Source organism: Haliaeetus albicilla, chromosome 19 (assembly GCF_947461875.1).
Source record: "Haliaeetus albicilla chromosome 19, bHalAlb1.1, whole genome shotgun sequence".
In the NCBI taxonomy this organism is placed as follows: domain Eukaryota; kingdom Metazoa; phylum Chordata; class Aves; order Accipitriformes; family Accipitridae; genus Haliaeetus; species Haliaeetus albicilla.
The window spans coordinates 4,415,920-4,435,336 of record NC_091501.1 but is presented as its reverse complement, the minus strand read 5'-3'; the positions used below and the strand labels follow the sequence as shown (position 1 = coordinate 4,435,336).

The following is a 19,417-nucleotide window of genomic DNA, read 5'->3' as shown; positions in this document are numbered from 1 at the left end:
CACTTCCATTTTCAATCAAACCAGAAAGCACTACTGTTTCCCCACACTGCCCATGAGGTAATTTCTCCCTTTTCACTCCTCTCATTACATCTATAAAGCACAGGCTTCATACGTTGCTGCTCTACCCACATAAAACACAGGCATCTCCGAACAGACATGCACAATGAATATGCAACGTTATAAACCCCTGCAGCACATATAAAGACAAAGGCACACGCTACATGCACTGAGCAAGTGCCACCACACATATTCCTGTTCCCTCCAAACCCTGCAGGAAAACATTGCCTGCAGAGTGCTTTCCTATAAACAAAACCACCCTCGCAGCACAGGGTCTGTACACGATTCGGGCAAATCCCGTTCCCACTTGCTTCCTTACCTTTCCTTAGTCTGCTAATCCGGGGCCCCTGGACCGATTCGCTTTCCCTCCTGCACACAAACTGCCAGTCCCTCCTGCTTCACATTCACAGCACACTAGCAGGATTCACCGTCATCCTATTCTGCTGGATCCTTATCGCCCTATTGGCCAAAGCCAGACAGTAAATTCAATTAGGCTCCTCCTTATAACTATATTATCACAGGAACAGGATGAATAATTTAGTAAAACAACAAGGGTGTGCAGGCTCCAGTGTCACAGACTTCACCCCCACTGGCAGGCTTTTATCAGAGGCGGGTACAGAGACCAGAACCTGTCACTCTCCTGAAAAGGAGACCTTAGATTACCCACTTGTATTTCCCATTCCATCCCTCTTGTCCTCCTCCCCCTAAAGCCACGGCATTCCCTTTTTATTGTTGTACGTCCATCCCCAGCCCACAACAGAGTATTTTCCTGGTGAATGGTCATTAACATCTCAGTGGATGCAGAGATTTTGGTCCAGGCAAAGCAATGCCACAGCACATCAAACACTTTGCCTCTTTCCTGAATGCAAGACATGAGAAAAGAATAAAACCATTCTGCAGATGGGAGTGACAAGACAAGCAGATCACAAGAAAAGGGGAGAATCTGCCTTGTATCATGATATCTTCTGTTCAGCAACTGCGCTGTCATCCCATCGGTTCAGACACCCAAGGGATGCAAGTACACGGTTCCTGAAAGAAAGGCTCATATAGGCACTGCTTAGGGACTGTGATTTCACATGCCTGCTGTGGGAGTTTGAATCCCATCAAAAAAACCACACCAAAGTGGCAGTTTTCCCCCAGACCAAATGACTAAGCTGTTCCATTTTGCTTTTTACTGTATTTTTTTTTTCCTGACCAGAAATTTGTAGTGACAACTAACTACACTTGTATTTCCCAAGAAGTAGTTTTCTCAAACTGCTCTTTTTCCTCAGGTGATGCTTTGTTTGAAGAGTAACAGAGCACTGCAGCTTCCCTTAACAGGGTCACCACTATCTAAGTGAAGCCTCAGACCACCTCATTTGCCTGAAGAGTTTTTTGTTATGGGACCAATTCTGGAAGTGGAGGAGCTCAGTGGGACAACCTTCCCCGCCCCCAGATCAGACCAAGCAGCCAGCAGGGCTCTTTAATGACCATTCACAGCAATATTGAAAGCTATTGCTAATACACATTCACCTGCCCAGTATTTACAAACAGCCATATCATTCCACCGTAACTGAAAAATAAATAGGCAGGCTGAAGAAGCCATTCTTCTTCCCTTTTAGGAGCTTGAGTCGCTGTGTCCAAGAACACCCTTTGCACTCTGCTTCCCCTATGCTAATATTTACTCAGCAGAGTCTATATACCTACTACCATAATAATGTGAGGTTCAAATTTGTACTAGAGCCCAAACTCCTTCAAGCAACTCCTACACCGGCTCTCGGTTTGGCTCATCTCCCAGGACGGGCTGGCTGGGTAGCCCTTAGCTCTGTCTCTAGAGGCAGCAGGGACATGAGGTTGAAGTCAAGCTTAAGTACACGCACAGCTACAAAGGCAGACCGGCGGTGACAGACCAGAAATTTTCCTAAAGGCAATGTCTTTCTTCAGGAACTACCTTCACGGCGAAGGACTGGCATGAAGCTGGGACAAGGCATGGCTATTGCCATCTTCTAAATTGCTGGGCTGTCTAGCTCTGGCACAGCCCCAGTGCAGGATGGAGTCATGCTGCCTTCCCCAGGAGAACAGGGCACAGGAATGGTGGATGCTTTTGCCTTTCCCACCAAGTTCAAGGTGATCTAAGGAGACAAAAAGGCAAGAGTTTCAACCAAGGTTTTGTTATGAATATCTCTGCCACAAAAAGGGACAAAACTGCCCTCCTGCTCCTGAAGATGCTTCACTTTTGAAGAATGGCAGCTGCTCTTTTCGTCCTCCTCTTTCCCTTACAGCCATCCAAACTTTTAAGAGCTTCTGTGTTAAAGAAAACCTTGAATTATGCTCTTGGTGATAGCTTCAGAGCAATTAAATTAAGCCACGTGGCAAGTTGCCCAATGTCACTACCAAAACTCAGGGTGTTTTAGCATCATTTATTGAAGAGTTTTTACATGATGCTCACTTAAATCACAAAAAGAGAGCAAATTAGGCTGTTGCCACGACAACTGGAGAATCTGCTCAAAATTCAGGAGATGCTGGGGAGGGGGGAGAGCTCTTCAATGAAGACATCCAAATCTTGAATATGGCCCTTAGTTATCAAATCCCTTTCAAGTTAATTCCTAGCATCAAAGGCTCCGTGACAAAGGGCTTAATAAACGGGAGCAAAGCTTTGGCTAAAGAGGCCACAAACCAACTCTCCCAGCACTAATGTGAATTTACTTCTGGTGAGAGGTGCTCAGCTGAGAGGTCCACAGAGCAATCACAGCAGTGGCCGCAGTAGCACATAAACACACATGAGGCAGCGTGGGAGAAGTGGCAGGAGGCTTCATTGCAGACAAACACCGAACAGAAAGGCAGATCGTGATCCATGGCACAGTAAAGGTGAACGACAACTTTCAGAGAGTAGGTGGGGAGCGAGAAGGAAGCAGGGTCCCAGCTGCTGGTGGAAACCCTCTGGGTGTTGGAATAAGATGAGCAAAGTCTTCTGCCAACCTCAAAGAAATGAATTAAAGCAAATAAGAGAACAAAATGGCAAGGCAAAAAGCAGGATCAATGGTGTCAGAAGCAGCTGACAGGCTGAGTGAATGGAAGGCAGGCTAGAGTTCTTTTGCAGGAATTAAATCCTTGATAAGCTTGTTGAATATTTTCCAAAGGTGGTTCTCTATAGGGTTGTGTTTTTTTTTTCCAGCTGAACATTTTTCCTGTTGCAAGCCTTCTAAGAAAATCACTATTTTAGTAGAATTTTTTTTCAGTGAAGTCTTTTGGTTCTCAATTACAATAGCTAAGGTATTTTTGCATGAAAAAAAAAGAATGTTTCTTTGGAAAAATTTCAGAAAGCTTTGTAGTTTACATGGAAGATGTCTCCTTCCTCATAACTATTTTTGATCAGGCACTTTATTGCCATTGGAAGCTTTGGTGTCCTCCTTTGAAATGATGCCTCACTGTGCATAAGCCCCTTTTGGAGGGTAGGAACAATAAGTGGGAACATATTCAAAATTAGAGAAAAATTAAACACACAGGCAATGGAGTAACCTGTGAAAGTTTCCGCCCCTCCCTCTTCATCCCCAGATGAGAGGAACTGTGTTTAGTGATGAAAATGAGAATTTTAGGGAATGAGAAATTTAGGGAGAGATAAATGATTGTATTGTTGTATTATACTCCAAGTAGGGTACTTGCCAAGGCAAAAGCATACATACTACAGGGATTCAAAAGTTCAAGAAATTATGAAAAACCCACTAATAACAAGTATGCACTTGCAAGATATAAGTACCCCTTTATCCGATGTCCTGTTCACCCTTTGAGTCCCAAGACTGATTGTCAGTTTGCCTTACTTGGGATATTGTGGCAATATTTCAGCACCTTGAGTTGGAGGTGTTGATCTTCTGATGGGGTCTCCTTCCTTGTGCCTAGGTACCCCTTTTATAGCTTGCTAATAAGGTCCAACCTCTGACTGGTTGGAACTGAACATAAACCAAGTCTTTAATTGGTTATCTACTTGCAGATGAGACTGGCTATTTCTTTTCATGCCCCTCTCCGTGCCCTCCCCAGCTACTTTGCCAAAGCCTTGCCAAAAGCATTTGTTAACTAATGACATTGCAGCAGCAGGAGTAGGTCGGGATACACACAAGCCATGTAAGCTTGTTTTGGACCCACAATATGTAGCAGAGATGAGAAGTTGAAGTGAGCATTTTTTCATGCTGAATATATTGCAACACCCTCTTTAACAGCTGTCAGTTTGGCAAACATGCTCTTGGGATGGCGTAACAGCAGCAGAGGCATTCAAGTGGAAGGTTCCCCAGAAATAAATCTGAAGAATAGAGGACAGGGTGAGATAGAGAAGGAGGAAAGGGCAATGCATAGCAGAACAGGAATGGGCTCCTTAGAAGTGTCTGGGGTGATATTTTCTGAAGTGAGATGCCTTTGGGACAAGGTGCATTTTACCTAGTCAGACTGAGGCATTAGCAGTAGCACTGAAGCCCCAGGATATGTGTATGGTGGTCTGTATAAGCAGCACATTACCATCCCACTGAAAACATGTTTCAGTGTCCCAAACATGCTCCTAAGTAAAAGAATTTTTCATTCTTCAGCAATAGTAACTTGTTATTTTAATAAATTTTTCGAGACCTTCTAGGTATCATGTCTTAATCTAGGAAAAAAGCCAAACTTTTTTTCTACCGGCATTCTTTACTTCAGTAACATTTTTCTATAATTAGTTTATTGGTAGCAGTGACTTCTTGCAGTTTCAAACACCATAGTAATATGAGGTCTTAAAAAGCCATATTTTATCCCACTATGTTATTCTACCAGAAGAAAACACAATCATATTTTTCCATGAGGCTCTTTGAGTGAGAATCTATTTAATAGCAATCAACTTTAAAAATACAAGTACACCACTTCTTCACCAGGTCACCTGCCATATTTTGAAAAACACTGTTCCTAGGCTGTGGAAGTTTCCGAGGCGAAAAGAATATTCCTGTTTACTGATGGAACAGGTTTCCCCCTCCCAAAAGTTAGAAGAGAGAGAGACATGCCGTAATTCCATGTCAGCACAGGCACTATCCCAAAGATTATGGCACTCATTTAGGATGCAAGAAACAGAGGGCCTAAACCTGAACAAAGCAAACTGGACTTATGGGTCCTCCCCAGGGGCGAATAAGTGCACCAGGAGTTTATCAGCTATTCGGAAGCAAAACTATCATTGTACCTCCTGCATAAATTATTCTACTGTATAGACCCCTGTAACATTGGGCCAAACATGGATGTAACATGGATGACCAATGGCCAAGACACTCATCAGAAAATGAGATTCACGTCAGCAGCTTGTAACTCACAGAGCACAGCTTTGACTTCTTTCTCTCACATCCCTGTTGCCTCCGAGGTTATTTTCATCTAAACTACACTGGACACATTTACCTGGAGTTGGAAACATCTGCTTTTTTGTTTCTTTGCTTTCTTGAATTACAAAAACCTAGTTCATCTTCCAGAGTTTTTAGCCCTTTTGGCAACCGGGGAGAACATCTGGTACAAAATCTGAGGCTAAACACCATTTTCAGAAGGGACAGCTGAGCTGAATTCTTCTTCGGCTTCCTGGAAGCCAGGCAGCACTGCTCAATCACACAGCGCAGCTAGGACAGCACAGGTAAGCTCTGTGCACTGACCAGATCTTGTTTCTTACCTCATTTCTTCCCACTCAAGATGAAAAGTTCTGGCAACGCCAAAGGATTCATATTAGAGTGAAACGCATGTAAAATTAAAGCAGGATCGTTATCCTCACCTTCAGCAGACAATCGTCTAGGGGGCCAGTGCAGATGACTCTTGCAATGGAGTAGCTCAAGAGAACCAAGAGCTGATTTGGCCAATCACTTTGCTATAGATAATCTGCTTCTCCAGGTGCTTCCATGCTCTCTCATCCTCCTCCTCCTCCCTTCCCTGGTTACCAGGCAACTACAAAAAGGACCGGAGCTGGTGCTGGAGGAAACCACCCCACAGGGCACTGCGTGGGTTCGGGTTTTCTTTCCTGGAAGGTACCCAAGGGAAAAGCGGCTTCGGAGGCAACGTCTCACTGTGAAACATTGCTTTGTGTGAACACTGGTTGTGGGGCAAGTGATGTATACCCATAAAAAACAAAATAAATGCCTTCACAGACTCCAGGCTTGCTTCTGAGCTTTTTCTGGGGCTCAGCTGTTCTCCATCAATTCCGCAGATCAATAATTTAAGAAACTCAAGTATAGAAGTCACCAGCCTGTACAGCAGGAGATTTCATAATACCAGATACCCCATCTAAGCGTTGCAATGTCTCCGAGGATCACTGCTGTAGCTGGCCATAGCCACGTGTTTACAGCACTGACTTAACAGTGTGTCCCATAGGGCAAATACAAAAGAAAACTTTTTTGACCAGAAATCTGTTTGCTTATAAAAGCTCAGGCATTTTTGGATGAGGAGTAAGTGAGATCAGCCACTAGAAAGCGAAATGGAAAGCCCTGTATTCGACTCCATGAAGTCCCTTGGCCAGCTTGGTGTGGGAGAGGCTGTCTCATTCTCCTGGGTCTATCCAGCTTGTTTCCCTTAGGGTTTATAACTGAAGGATAAGCCACACGTACATGAATGAAAAAAATTGGGATCTGATGTTTGGAGCTGCAAAAAACAATATCTACACCCCAAAATGACAGCATTAGTATTTCAAAACACAATTTAGTTTAAAAAATGGTGGCACCAACTAGACACAGGTACAAAGTCAGGTAAAAAAATATCTGGAAGATTAGACACACACCTGTGACTTTCAAAATAATCTTAATTTGCAAAGTCTTATCCTGTGTAGGACTGAATCTAACAAGGAAGAAAAGAGAAGAAAAGAAACTTTCTATTTCGGCAACTTTAATATTACTTTTTGTTTCCTGTAATCACACTGAATTCTCTATGCTTTTCAGTATTTCAGGCATATTTTTGAGAGCTATTACTGCACAACAAAATCTGTTTTTTTACCCCTATCTCCATATGTCATGCCAGAAAGGCCATCTTTTCTAAGCAAAGTTTTTCATTTTTATTATCTAGTGTTCTGCGTAAAATGATAAAGGCTGTAGCCTGAAGCCATTCAACCTAATAGCATTCACTACAGACTCTGAAGTCATAGTTTAGGACTGTATCCTCTTTACCACATATCCCAAATATCTTGGGAATTTTCACAGTTTCCCTAAAAACTCTCCATCCCTCCCTGTCCTGCTGAGTAACACCATGCTATTTCTGTATAGGCAACAGTCAATTAATTACTACTGATCTAAATGACCCAGTCATAACCAGGTCCACATGCTGCTCTCAGTTGAAAGGAGAAATACTTCTGCCTCCCCTCCACACACCTCAACCAAGGTGGAGTTTTACTAGCAATGAGATAATTTCATGACTGCAAAGGTTCTACTCTAGGTCCTACTGTTCTTGTTTGAACTTTTCTTAAACGATTGCATCCAGCCTTCAAGTTTACAGCTTACATCAACCATAACAAGTAGATTTCTCCTTCAGTTCTTCTAGCAGTACAATACAGGTAGTTAATTTTTGTGCCTTTTTTTTTTTTTTTTTTTTCCCTGGCACACCCAAGGTTCCCTTATCCCCTAAGGTCACATTTTGGCTTGCTGCCTTTTCTGCTGAGTTTTGAAGTCCAAAGCAGTACTCTATTACAAAATCTCAATAGTACCTTTGCAGTTCTTGGAGTAGAAAATGGAAGTTTAGAGTGATTAAGGAAACTAGGATTTAGGAATAAGTTTTTGCTGAGTTGTCCCTTTCCTCCTTTTAAACACTGCTTAAATTTAGCACCTAAGGGTAGAAAACAAAACAGATGTTCTGATCAAGAGCTCATTTCAGCTTTTTAATGTCAAGGTGCCCCTGCTATTATGGGAAAGGTATGGATGAGATTATGAATTCTGGCAACTAAACCTTGCTATTTTTTAAAGTGGTCTATCCTTTTACTGGCTTTAGAGGGAAAAGTCCTTAGAATAAGGAAATAAAGTATGAAAGGATTTCCTTGAAAGACATGGGTAGGCAGGATGGATGGACACATTTTTCTGCACGATGCAAAGACCTCAACTACATCCACTTGTGCAGCAGCATCAGCCATGGCAGCCCAGCCGGGCTCTGGACAGAGGCATATTTGACATTATCACAAACCCCAGGACATCGCAACGGACACGGTGAGGCAAGAGCAATGAGGGGCAGGGGGCAGAACAAGAGGGTAGGGAGGGAAATTGTGCAGGGAGGGGAGCGGTGAACTCGCAGGGTGGAGGGCAGGTGAGATGGGAGGACTCTGGTGTAGCCATGCAGGGTCCTCTCATCTGAGGCGATTGAAGCCTTGCTCTGTATGGAAGAAAGGTGAGAGAATAAATTCTCTCACAAGTGCACACATCCTAGGGGAGCATTTCAAATAGCAGTCTGCAGTGGGCAAGGAACCACTGTACTTAAATACAGCTCACTTCCCAGGGGTACAGGAATCAAATTAGAAGCTACTTATAAGGCTGTAAAATGAAACCACATAAAACGTTACCAGAAAAGTCATGTTTTAATTTAGAACTACTCACTGACTGATAAGAGAGCCAAAATACGAACATGTTCCCTAATGTTGAAGGCTAAATGCCTTTCTCAGAGCATGTTAAAGGAGAAGACGACAGTGGCAGCAGGCTCGAATGAATTTGAGAGAAAGCTGGGCCTATGGTACAGCACCAGACAGAACTGCAAGGACCAAACGGCACAGCAGGACAGCAATGGTATTGACCACTATTCCCGCTCAGTACCTTTGGTATCTCCTCTGGGGTCTCACAAATAATGTGACTTGAGGGTAATTTTTGAAATAGCCTGTTCTTCGAGGATAATTTTCTGGGATTGAATAAGTCAGTCACCCCTAACATTTCTTAGGGTTGTGTCTGTGCAGCACCCAGCACCATGTGAGGGTGCCTACAGAAGCTGAGGTCTGTATCCCATCCCAGCTGCGTTACCGTACGAGGAGCAGGGTCAGCCCACCCAGGTAGAGGAGCACACCAGTGCAGCTCAGGTCTCGCTGGTCCCAGTGCTACGGCTGTAGCCCCAGCTCTGGTGCCCACAGCACGGTGCCCTGTGCCGTGCAACTACAATTCCACATTTACAGCCTTAGTAGTAAAAAAGTGTGCTATATATTATGTCTATAAAGCACGTAAGTGGTGGGCAATGATACCCCAACAATTTTCACCAGTTTTCTCCAGTACTGTCCCACAAATACATTTAGCAAAACCACATGGTAATGCTGTCTCCTGAACAGGAGAATGCTTTCAGATCTACAGCTCAGACTTTGCACAGGTCCCTACCATGGGGTCTTCCCTATTTCTTAATTGTTTTGACTTCTGCTGTTCCCTAAATGACCTCCTGCCTGAATGACATAGTGACAAAAAGACAGATGTCTTTCCCTTTTTCAGGAGTTTTAATTTTATATCTTTGGTGTATTTCTCTCTCTCCAGTTCCTTATGTTTTTTGATTGAGTGTATCTGGACAGATTTAAGATTTCTATACCTTCCAGACCCAGGAACCTTTCCCAGATGCCCTGAGACATCTCAGCCAAATACTGTTTTCCACATAAGCTTCTTTTCTCTTCTTTGGTTCAGTAGGTTCTAAGAGACCCCACAGAGAAGGAAAGACAACACCGAGAGCCCCAAATGCTGTAGCAGTAGCACCTGCCCTTTCCTTGTGAGCATTGCTGGGCAATCTCTGCCCATTCCATTATTCAACATTGGACTTAAAGCAGAAGATCAAAACCACATTGCAATACACCCCTGGTGCAACTACATGCTAAGTTTATTTTACCAATAAAACATTCAGAGAGGTTTATGTTTTCAGTAAAGAGCTGCAACAATTTATTTGTGCTGGGATGACTTCTCTATACATATTTATGGGGTCTGTTTACTCAAATAAAGCAATGTGTGAAATTCAACAGACACAGAACCTCACAGAGAAGTCTTCTGTCTGCTTTAATTAAAGAGAGAAGGAAAACACCCAAGGATTCTTTACTGTAGTGAAAGTTAAAAGAATCAACAGGAACCACTGTGGGTGGATGAAGCGCCTACATTTTAATGACTTCTGACATGTCTAAGTCCTCCAGGCTTTCAAACCATTACGATACAAGGAAGTTCACTGTGGTCACTAGACAGACAGATACAGTCCCAGGTTATGTACTGCCAGTTGTTAAGGAAAAAAACAAAACAAAACACCTTCTGCTTCAAGGAATGAGAGAAACCCCCCCCCCCCACTCTTATTTTATGAAATTGCACAATACCCAGGATGCAGAGGATGAGGGCAGAGCAGCCCTTACCCTGAGTTAAAGCTCTCTGGTTCCAATATGTACAGCACAAGTAAGAAATAAAGAAAAAGCTGAACCTTGGGAATGTCAGTTGGGGGGAAAAAAAAAAGGCTACCTGTGCAAAAGACAGATTCATATGCAAGTAAAACCACTATGCTTTCCCATATTCCCTTCTGTTTTGTTTGGGTTGAGGCTTGATTTGTTTACAGTATTTAAAGCTCCTTTTTAATGAGTTGTGTGAAATCTGGCAGGCACATAACCTCTTTGAACAACAAAGAATTTCCTGCATTAATGAAGGAAGCAAGCCAAGAATTAATTTATTACAACCCATTAATTACTGCACAAAATGGAAGTTCAAATAATCACCAGGAACCACAAGGGTGAGGTAAAGGTGAGAGGAGATAAAATATGCACATTCTGCTTTGGTGATGGGCAAAAAAAAGCCCCATGACTACCAAAAAAAAGTATAAGAAATGCAACTGGAGTTTGTTATTGCAGAAGAAAGTAATTATACTGAGGGAACTTCTGGAAGTCTTTCCTTTTGATAAACAACTGCTCCAACCTTACACAGGAGGAGCAAAATAAAGATAAAGACAAATCAACCACAGGTAACAAGAGTGAGTGGATAGGCATACAGAATTGCACAGCTTGTTCCAAGACAGATATGTCACACATTGAAAAGGCAGATGGAAACTTGGAGGAAAGTTTTGCCTCAAGGAGAGATTAAAAAAATACACCAAAAAATCTATGAAACTTTTCCCCCTGAAACAGGGCTTTCAAATTGTATGTTGTAAAAATGTGTGTGCACGCACAGGCGGGGCATGTGTGTGTTTAAATACTTACAGAAGTTACACAACTGAGGGAAGTGGTGAAAATGTCATTGCTACAGGATGAAATGTGAATAAAACCATTTGTATGCACAAATGGAGTTGAGGTTCTTCTTTTGCAGTGCATATTGGAATATGTCCTAGAGGCAAAGCAGTAGGGAACTGCATCCTGCATATCCAAGTGTCCCAGAGTTCATCACTCTGTTAATCTCCGATCAAATCAAAAGTCTCCACTCAAAGATGGGATAACAGTCTTACCCAGACCCTAGCGTTTTTGGTTTTGCATTTACTGCCTGTTGTCACAGCTCTGAGACCAGAACACGGTATTGCATAGTATGTACTAGGCATATGATGTAGTACGTACGATGGCACTGACAAGCCTTGGTAGCTATACTGATGTTCTGCCCTTGCTAATGACCAGGAAGAAGTGACTTGGTGTCACCCTCCACATTTTCATTTAAATGTTTACTGGGAAAAATCCACAATACTGAGTATGGAGTATGAAATGACTTACTATAAACTTGCTGGGTTAGCTCGCTTGAAGAATTTTGCCAAGTCAAACGTTGGAATAGCAATTACCTTCTTTAGTTACCTACAAGGTGGTCTGCAGATATTCTCACTGGAAGCACGAGATGAATATTTGGGGTCTTACTTGTATTTCTGCAGTTCTAGGTTTCCTCAAAAGAAATACGGCTTTTCAATCAGTAACAGATGTGGGTGATAAAGATTCTTCATTTAGCCATGAACCCACAGAACATAAACTGGAGCTACAGGTTCCAGCTCAGATTCCCTGCAACGCTGCGAACATTTCCCTCTGTGTGAACGGTCAATGTTAGATAGACAGTCATGTTGTGGGGGACATCTTTGGTACTTGTTTCTGCATATCCCACAAGGCCACGTGGAGTGGAAATCTCTCGCTCTAAGAAATAAAGGATCACTTAACTGCAGAAGGAAACGGATCAGCTGAATGCAAGGCTGAGATAATCAGAGGATGCGAACAAGGCACTTGAGAAGGTTTGCTCTGAAGGGGACCACATCTCCAGTCCCGCGGCTTGGCCAACACAGAACACCCCAAAGGTCACACACAAGACATGAGCTGCAGTGACAGCCTAAAGAACGCCAGCGTACTCGGCAGCGCTCGCCCAAGCGCGTTTGCGAGGACGTTTTCTGGAACCGGAGCGCTGCTCCCTCCCCTCGCAGCTCTCCCACTCCAAGCGCTGCTGGTTGGTTTGTGAACAGCCTCATTCACTGCATGCTGCACTTGCCTAAGGCTGGAAATCCATCTCCCCCCCTTCTCCCTCCTCCCAGCCTGCCGCTAGTTTTGATGGGATATTTTTCTCCCTGCATTAGCCTGCTCTTTGCTTCTCTCTCTTCCCGAGCTGGGCCTGTTTCCTTCTCCTAATTATTCATGCAGGAGAGCAGATGGCAGGAGGAGTGGATTTCTCACTCGCTGGGAGTGTGCTAGCTTATACAGACACTAGGTTTTGTCACACAAAGGGGGAATAACGCCAACTGCAGAAGAAAGCAAGATATTCCAGAGCCTGATTCCTAGCAGCCCCTATTCTCTGTTCTTCCGTTCAAGCGCAATATATTTTGGGCAACACCGTTCAGTTCTCAGTGTGTATTTATGCCAGTTACATCACATAGTGCTTTTTCCTTCTCTCCTTTTAAATTCTTAATTAGACTGAGAAAACGCAGCATATCATTTATTGAAATGAATGCAGCTTTTTCATCTCAAAAAATAGCTGCAGTCCAACACAGTCACACACATTTGGGAGGGCTATTTTCAAGTCTGTGGAAGCATCAGTAGTTCTCTGCAAATCTTCCGTATTCAGACAGTGGAGGTCAGTTATGATGAGGTAAGCGGGACATGAGCAAGATCTTTGACTGAAGGATATTTCTATGTACACCTTGCTTGCAAACTGCACTTAGGACACTCACCAGCCATCCCTACATCTGGTTCAGTGACAAGGGCATTGCTGGGACTGTTCCCAATAGGCAGCCTGTGCAAGCCATGCTGTTTTGTAGTCCAGCAGTATTTACTGCCACAGAAATAGGCCACTCCATGCCAGTTGGCCTCAGTACCCAGGGACACTCCTGGACATGTATAATTTATTACACTAGGTGTAACTGTGTTACAAGTACTCACACAGGCATCTCAATTTTGCTGGCCCAAGTGACCTTTTCATTAGCATGCCAAAATATTGCCACTGGAATGCAGCTGCAATTATCATTGATAAAGCTTCTGTCACAGTTACCATCACCAAAATAAAATGCAGCTGAGAATATACATCCACTTAAGGCAGCCCTTGCAGTCTGACCAGCTCTAGCTGACAAAACACTGTTAGGAACATCATCAGCAAGGCTACTGTTGTAGCCTCATTAATAAAGAGCAGCAATGCTTTACATGAAGTCTTTCAATCAAAATTTTGCCTGGTAGGTTCTGTAGCAATAATAAAGTGCAGTCACCTTTTGATTTATAGTGACATACAATGGGTACCCCAAGAAGAGCACAGAGAAATAAGTCACTGGTAAAGGCCACTGGGGTCTGCGCTGTTTTAATTGAAGCAACAATGCTGTCTTTGACTGCTACACAAGTAGTGCCAGACTTTCAGAGTTGTTGCTGTTTTTCAGAAAGCCTGAACCAAAATGACCTTGCAGAAAACTACATGCAACTGAAAACAGCTATTCAGAAAGAATGGACAAGTCAACCAAGTCCAGATTTTAATCTGCAGTCTCAAAAGCTTCTCTCTAAATTAAGGTAACTGAGTTGTAGATCAATGGAGTTGCAGTGGGGGAAAGCTGGTGAGAGAGGACCTGTCTGATGCTTAGCACCCTAAAGCAAAAGCTCTATTTCAATTTTATGTCAGGAGAATGAGCAACAGGAGCCAATGGGTTTCTAAACAGCAATTCACCAGTTTATCAAGGCAAGTCTTGCAGAGAAAAAGCCAGCAAAGAGGAATGAAAAAAACCCACAACTCAAAACCCACATGATAAAGTAATTTAAGGTACTGTCTTCAGACATCAGAACCCATTTAATTAAATCTCTTACTAATGCAAATGCCACTTTGCTGCTATTTGTCATCAGTGATGCTAGACTGTCAAGGTAACACAAAGGAAACTTAAGAAGCTTGTTTTCATTACGTGTCTCACAGATAAAAGCTTCAGCAGTCTGAGCAGAAAAAGGAAGAATTACAACATTCCCTGGTTCCATCACATGTAACATGCAGTGCACGTACCTCCCTTCTAGGATGGTTTCTTCATCACCAGAAAACTTAGACTATTGTGGCTATAACGCACCTACTAATCAACTTCTTTTTAATTGGGTCCCTGCCATGTGTAATGGAGATGTGGCTTTTGCCATGAAGCCAGTCAATAACTCTTCTTTTCACGCTACAGCAGAAAAAGTGCACTCAAAGAAGGTAGCTGTAAGAAAGGCAAACTGAATACTCTTTCGAGATCCAACAGGGAAGCACGAACTTAGCTCAGTATCAGTCATACAATGATCAATCAATGAGGAGTTCAATCTCCTGAACCCAAAGTTGCAGGATGGGATTCTTAACTGCTTTGGACTCATGCCCTTCCAGCCCAGCTGAAGTTGAGACTTGGCCAAACACTTCAGAGTGCAACAGTGTTCTGTTGAATTGGGAATTTAGCCATGGGATCATGAAAAAAAAAGAAGGGGGGGTTGTGCAGTACTATTGTTAACACAAAACCTGGAAACATGTAAGGGTATTTTACTGCGATAAAGACAGGCTAAAATAACAACTTTGAGTCAACCAGGAGACTCCTCTGAGAAGTTTAAGTTTTGTTTACAGAGCAGGGCCTTGGGAAACCATACCAAGACACTTGCTGTAGGGTTATTCCAAGTGTTCAAGCCCAGTCACATTAATACCCAAAGCAACATTCTTCAGCCCTATTAGCATTTGCCATTTATAATACCAGTAATCTAGAAACAATCTAGTGGGCAACACCATGCCACACCATTGCTATACTTTATGACTTGGATTTCCTCCTCCCCCACTCCTACCTGTTGCTGACTCACTGGCAGGATTTTTCTTCTTTCAATTTGGTGTAATTGCTTTACGCCAAGGCTCTATTGATCTGTCAAGAATGTGCGAGCAGGGGAATTTCTTGACAGCTCTGAGGCTACAGGTCTCTGTCTGCTGGCAAGTGAGCATGGGCAGGTCAGATGGACAGAGATGCTGGGCCAAATCTCAGTTCCTCTTTACTGAACACCATCTTTCCTGTGCCAGCAACACCACCACTCTTTACATTGCCTAGCAGAAGCATTTTAAATGGCCACATGAAATTGCGGTAGTTCCCACCTCTCCCAGCCCCCAAGACAGACAGAAAAACAAAAAGCAAAGCAAAAACTAACAGAAGAACAGGCAGGCTAAACATGTTCTCTACAGCGATACAGATGTTCGATCCTGTGGGTTACTGAAGCTAGTTCTTGCAGCCCAAGCTGCTGGTTAGTCTCCTTTTCCATGCAGTTTTCAGAGTACTGTAGTTCTCTTCCTCAGGAAGTAAAAATAGTGTTCCACCCACCGCTCACAATGACCAGAGCATTTTCTGATCCTTAGGTGTTGTGCATCCCCTCGTCAGGCAGCGGAGCCTGGGACGCACATAGCCCGCAGCACAGCCACGTGGGTTCTCACCCACCATTTCCTCAAATGTTAATAGTTTCAAGGTTATCAAATGTTTATCCTGGGTCACAGCAATGACCAGGATGCTTTAGAAGTCTCGTTACCGGTTAATGAAACAGATATTCTGTTAGTCATGAATCACCTCGCATCGTCCATCCAACCAGCCTCCTGCTGATTTCAAACACTGAGGTTTCCCTAGCCAAGCTCCCAGGCATGAAGGTGCCAGCACTCCAAACCTCGCTATTCCTCAAATCTTTGGACCGGCTTTGTTGCAGGATGCAGTCAAAGTTGGGCTGAGCAGAATGCGCAAAGTACTTGCTTCTCTTTGTATTGTGCAAACCTCTTTCATTAACAGTTCCTGCAATGCAATGTCATTTTGCCATTCAGCATGAGAATTGTTTGTGAAAACGGATTAGTCCTTTTATTTGGAGTGTTCCCAGCATACGAGAAAAGGGATTTCATAAAATTGAAGGTCTGCTGTGGTTCAGAAAGCAATTTTGATGTGCACCTAAGCTTTTGCAAGACATTCATTCTCCAGCCACGCAACTTGCATTGCAGCCAGTATGAGAAAAAAGGAAATAATGAGTGGGTGTAATAAGGCAATTGCAAATGGGCTGTGCAAACACAGAAGACGCTCTTCCATTCTTGTTTAGGAGACTTTTGTAAGCAGAAATAATGAGGCCCAACTGAGTTGATATAAAAGAAACATACTAAGCCTGTTTGACTAGATTACAGAGATGGTCCCATTACAGAGCAATGTTGACACTGATCAGTGTACATCACATGGGAATTCCCCCCCCCCCCCAAGACTGTTCTGTCACCTAATAAATTTAATTTTTCATATTAAGACTTAGAGGCTGAAGACTGTATTGATCTGACAGTACCAGGTCTCAGGAATTGTCTGGACTTGTCCCAGTGTGAGCTTATTTTAGGTTGTTCTAGCAACAAGGAAACTGTTGCTTAAATTCATTTTATTCTCATTTTAGTTTAGAATAACTACTTGTTGCTCCTCTGTATGGACTGTTGTGCGCAGCTTTCCTCACCTCTCTGCTATCAGGAACCTGCTCTCCTACTCCTGCATACACACAAGGCTTTCTGTGCAGGGCTTGTCACTTAGATAAGAGTCACTGCACGATGTTACTCACCACCCTGCCCTCCAGCGTGCAAAGTCATTAGACATGAAGCAAGGAAAGCAAAGAGGCATGTTGGTATATGGACAACCTTAGCAGATGACCATGGAGACCTGGAGGTTCCATCTTTGCTCCGTACAGGAGTATAGCTCTGCAATCCTTGCCGCTCCTGCCAGCGAGCATCGCAGTTGCACTTTGCTGCCTGCGACCCGCGATACTTCGTAGGCTGGATGGGCTGTTCTGCCAACATGTTGGGTGAGCAGCTCAGTTCCTCTGGCTGCCTAATTTGCCTCCTTAAAACAACACGTCAACACTTGGTTTCATTAATTCAGACCCCTCTAAACATCTCCTGGCCTGCAAGCCATTTGCAGCTAGCAACGCAGCTGAAATACAGCGCTGGTAGAAACAGGGCTGTCCTCTTGCTTTGATGGCAAAAGGCTTCAGTAACTTGAACCCCCGATTGTTTTGGCATCGAGACTACAAGGCAAGAAATACGCCTCTACTCGAACACGCAAGACACTTGCCAAATAGCCGTACACAGTGACACGTGGCTGCCTGTGACCGGCATATTTTTCTGCTAAACCCAGAGCACGGTTCCCTTGCGAAGAGCCATTGGCGGTGCAGAACGAACCTCAGCTTTTCCTGCACCGAGGTCCCAGAGAACCGGCTCAGTCCCAGCGTGCAGCAGCCTGTCGTCATCCCAGCCCTTTGAGAAAGCAGCTGCCTGTAGCTGCGGCAGAACCACTGCTGCCCAAAGGAGAAAGAAATGGTTTGGTATAAAGCCCTCCAGGCTGCCTCTGTCCTATGGAGAGTTGATGGCCACGGCAGCCTATACACAGGGCATAGCCAGCCACCTGAGGAGGGGTCACAGGGTGCAGCAGCTTCTGCAACAACCATACTTTCCAGCCTAGATAGAGTAAGAGGTGAGAGAAAGGGGCCTGCTGGGTGCCCTGAGAGGCAGAGTCACTGTAGATTGTGCCGTGGCTGTTTTGCTCTTTATCTTTGGCAGAGTTACTTCCCAGAGGTTGGGAGATGGGTATGTTTGCATGGCATGAGTACTGTTGCTTACAGAGCAAAAGGGACTATAAAGCAGCAATGAAGAACAAGGATGGCTTATCAGGATGGTAGAAATAACATGGAGAACCTAAAGGATTAGCCAGGCAGGGCTTGCCACTAACCCTGTGTCGTGGTTTAACCCCAGAGAGCAACTAAGCCCCACACAGCCGCTCGCTCACTCCCTGCCCCAGTGGGATGGGGGAGAGAATCAGAAGGTCAAAAGTGAGAAAACTCATGGGTTGAGATAGAGATAGTTTAATAATTAAAAAGAAACAAGAACAACCAACCACCACCACCATGACTTGTAAGGAAAAGAGGAAAAAAAAAGAGAAAGAAATAAAATCCATGACAGACAAGTGATGCAAATGAAAACAATTGCTCACCACCAGATGACTGATGTCCAGCCCGTCCCCAAGCCACGTCCCCCACCAACCTCCCCCCTAGTTTTATTGCTGAGCATGATATCATATGAAATCTCCCTTGGGTCAGTCGGGGTCAGCTGTCCCGGCTGTGTCCCCTCCTGACTCCTTGTGCCCCCCCAGCCTGCTCGCTGGTGGGGTGAGGAGCAGAAAAGCCCTTGGCTCTGGGTGAGCACTGCTCAGCAGGAACGAAAACATCCCTCTGTTATCAACATGGTTTCCAGCACAAATCCAAAACATAGGAGGAGGAAGAGTGGGGTGCAGGGAGGTGTGGGGGGGAGTGTGTGTCAGTTTGCGTGGGGGGGTGCAGGTAGCACCCCAGGGGTCTGGAGGGAGAGGGGTTATGGGCGGGCAGGGTGGAATATGGGGGCTTGGAGGAGGGAGTGGGGGCACGAGATAGGAGGGCAGGGGATGTGGGGGGGTATATCACAGGGAAAAACCTCACGTGGGGGGCAAACAGAAAAATTTGGGGGGGCATGAGAGACAGGGCATGCGTGTGTAAAACACAGATTGTGACGAGCATCGCATGGCTGCTATAGAAGTGCGGGCTCCCCTTGTTCAGGTAAGAACAGTTTTAGAGATAACAGGGTAGAAAAACATCAACTGGGAAGCAATTAATAGAGAGCATGCAAGTAGATGGGTTAAGTGTGAAAAATAAACCCAAGAGGAGCCTAAGACTGAGGAAGAAATAGCTATCAACACCATGAACCTACCAGAAAAAAAAAAAAAAAAGGAGTAAATACCCACTATAAACAGCACAGCCTTCCTGGGGAAACCTCAGGACTCTGACAGCTCATCAGATGCTTCCCCTCTCACACACACATGATTATCTATATAACATTTTCAAACTGTATTAATGAGGCTTTTCTGTATTAGTTTGGATTATGAATGTATAATATTGTAGCAAAGCTAACAGATAAGATTAGGCGACTGTTAAAGCAGTAAGTCATTGCCTTTCTTGTCTGCAACTCATCATAGAACTTTTCTGGTGTGGGGACTGAAGACA

General features: G+C 44.1%; 1 protein-coding gene across 3 annotated transcripts in view; it reads right to left on the bottom strand.

The window, feature by feature from the left end:
* Positions 1 to 19,417, bottom strand: part of SYN3 (synapsin III) — a 260,724-nt gene that overhangs the window by 198,077 nt on the left and 43,230 nt on the right. The window contains exon 1 of one of the 3 annotated variants that reach the window (XM_069807363.1): positions 377 to 495. The exons of 1 other annotated variant lie outside the window; for it this stretch is intronic. The gene's annotated coding sequence lies outside the window, so the exon portion shown is untranslated. Of the gene's footprint in view, positions 1 to 376; positions 496 to 19,417 lie in introns of those variants that run through there. One more of the 3 variants, XM_069807364.1, reaches the window with a different exon arrangement.